The sequence below is a fragment of the Lygodium microphyllum genome, chromosome 25, assembly GCF_053477565.2.
Source record: "Lygodium microphyllum isolate KBCC chromosome 25, Lygodium_microphyllum_v1.1.10, whole genome shotgun sequence".
NCBI lineage: Eukaryota > Viridiplantae > Streptophyta > Polypodiopsida > Schizaeales > Lygodiaceae > Lygodium > Lygodium microphyllum.
In genome coordinates this window covers 72889366-72892602 of record NC_141159.1, presented here as the reverse complement: position 1 = coordinate 72892602, position 3237 = coordinate 72889366, and positions in this window count along the sequence as shown.

Below are 3237 nucleotides of genomic sequence, written 5' to 3'. Positions count from 1 at the left end.
CTTGCATAGGAGGGAGTCTAGCGCTCTTATAAAATGAATTACATTGTGCCCCTCATTTTCCTTGCGAGAGCCCTCGGAGGTTCTCCTTCATCCCTTGAGAGAGCATCCTTGATCCTTGAGAGGACCTCCTTTATCCTTAGCAGGACATCATTCATCCTTGATAGGACAGCCTTCGTCCTTGAGAGAGACTTACTAGAATATTCAGTGTGGTCTCCCACAATTTTTTTGAGCTTCCCTTCTCCTCCACTTTTCTTGCTTGGGCAGAATGAGCTTCTTCATTCACTTTTTGACTTGGGCTTCCTTGGTCTTTCTTTGCTTCCTTTTGGATGCATGGTCCTTGTCCGTGACATGTCTTGTAACGTTACCCCCTCCTAGACGAGTGCCATTCCCGTGGCACTTGCGGGTTTGAACTGAGGAAGATTTGGTGAGGTGGTCGTGTGGGCCGATGATGATGGGGCCTCCAAAGTTGGTGGCTTGCATTATTTGGAGTCACTTGTAAAGAAAAGAAGGTGCATTGCCTGGGGGTGTGTCTATCTTATTGTGTGATGCCTTGTGCTCATGCTAGTGGAATTGGGAGCTGGGTCGAGCCATAGGCAAAACCACATGCAAGCCAGGGTGTTGTCCCATACTTGAGGACCCAGTTCATGGGTGTGGATTAGGGAGATAGGTCTAATCGTAGGCAAGAGTGACCTCCCTAGGTATGTCATGTGTCTATCTTATTGTGTGGTGCCTTGTGCTCGTGCTAGTGGAACTGGGAGCTAGGTCAAGCCACAGGAAAAACCACAAGTAAGCCGAGGTGTTGTCCCATACTTGAGGACCCAGTTCATGGGTGTGGTGAGTGTGGCTTAGGGAGACAGGTCTCATCGTAGGCAAGAGTGACCTCCCTAGGTATGTCATGTCGTTGATGTGCCCTAAGCATGATGTGGGTAATCAAAATGGGCTAGGGGGTTAGGGACAGAGCGGGTCGACCGAAGCCATTAGACATTTCCAACTCGAGGGCCCCTAGGTGCACTGATTATGGCTTACATGTAGTGAGATGATACACTTGCTTTCCCCTATGATTTCCTTCTAGCGATCTCTTTTTTTTAATTTTTTCTTTTCTTTGTCTATTCTCTTCTTGTGCTTTCTTTTCTTGTCTTCTTCTTCTCCTTCTTCTTATTCTTATTCTTCTCCTTTTTTATTTGTTCAATAAATATAATAGACAAAGTCCTCATCATTAGAGATATGATAGGGAGACATTGGAGGCTTAATGGATTTGCTAAGAAATTGTCTACTTTGGACATATCCTTTTAGGCCTATTCAAGCATTAAGAGGAGTGGTGGATAGAAAGGGATAGTTGCAGCTAGTGAAGTGGCTGTCACTCATATCCTCTAAGAGAGCTATACAAAAAGATGGCATGAGGGTAGCGTGCATCATTAGCCTAGCCATTTCACAACTATCTATGTCGGCATTGAGATAAAAAAGAGTGGTGGGAGGTGGTGTTCTTGTGGTGTACGCTCCTGTCTAAGTAGTGCCCTAAGTAATCTCAGATAATTACAAGTAGTAATAAAAGCAAGATCTAGGAAAAAAGTGAACTCGTTGAGAAAATGGGCAATTGAGTCCCATAGGTCGGTTTCGGAGAATGTTAGGGTGTCCTCCAGCTTGGTGGCATTTACATTATATATGTTTGGAAAATCATATCTACCATGGATGTCAAGGTTGAAATCCACCCCTACACTTCTTGGATATGGCATATGTGTGGGGTCATTTCTCTTGAAGGGTAGTGTGTTGCAAAACGACATCCAGGCATCCATGTTTTCGTCCTAGATTCTCGTTTGCCACTTTGGTTGGGACTCATAGCCTTGAACTCTCTAGGGCACCCCTACCCTTCTTGGATATGGCATATGTGTGGGGTCATTTCTCTTGAAGGGTAGTGTATTGCAAAACGACATCCAGGCATCCATGTTGCCATCCTAGATTCTCCTTTGTCACTTTGGTTGGGACTCGTAGCCTTGAACTGTCAGGGCACATCCATGACTTTATCTTCCCAATATTCAAGTGCCTCCATACCCATTGTGTTGGGTTCTTCTCACTCTCCTGGTTCCACCTACTGCTACTGTCGAGCCTTCCTCCCATGCTTATTACCTCCTCCACCACTCTGGTCGATAGGACTTTGCATAAGGTGGAGGGGAATTCAAAGGTGAAGTCAAAGGGTTGGCGGCCATTTTCTTTTTGCTCCCATACTATGAGCTCTCTATTCCAATCCACTAGGAAGCAATCTGCCCATGGTGGGATGGGCACTCATGGTGGGATTTGCCCTTTCAGTTCTTCATTCTACACTATGAGGAGTTTGTATTGTGTTTGCAAGCCGATCAACTCTCCTGATGCTCTTCCTCAAGTCCCTTCCGTCACTTATCTTTTTTTCCTTATTTAACCTTGAGCTCTACTTTTAGCTCACTTGTTTCTTTCTAGTAGCTTGCTACTTGGAGTGTTTTCTCTAGCTGGAAGGTTGCTATAGCCTCCTTTTTGGCCTCGAACTTAGCAACAATGATTTTCTTTTCTTATTTCTCCGTTTCCATCTGTGACAAGAGTTCCTTGACATATTCATCGTAATTTGCAGACAATGACAATGCAGTGGGAGTAGTTGTTGTGGATGATTCTACTTTCTGCCTTTTGGGGTCCTATTTAGACTCTGCATCCACAGCTATTGGTATTTTTGTTCTAGTCACTAAGGTTCCTCCACTTCCACCTTTAACTATTTCTTTGTCAACTAGAAATTGCACCCAACCCACAAGGTTACTGGCATCCATCGTGGTAGAAGAGCCTTGGGTGGGCAAAGAGACTAGGGTACCGGGCACTAGTTTAGGTGGGATGGGGTCAATTAGGCCCTTGCCCTTTCCCTTGGCTACTGGGGGTGGCATACTCTTGGGTTCCTCTTTGTGGGGGCTCACGGGTGGCTGCCAGCTCTTCTTCCCTTGAAGGCTTCTCCACTGAGAGACAGATGGTGAGGGCTATGTCTTCTTCTTCCTTCCTCCTTAACTCCTCGGCCTCTCACTCTACTTTCCTCCTCCTCTCCTCTTCCGCTTTCGTGGATTTATCTTTTATTCTTTTTGTCTCCTGTGTTTCTCTTCTCTTTCTTCTTTCTTTGGCACTTTTGGACTCACTTTGGGCTCTTGTCAGCTCTACTTTTTCTTTCTTCCTGCTCTCTTCTTTGGCCTTCTTCTATGGAGTCTTTTTCTTTGACTTCTTGGCCCCTTG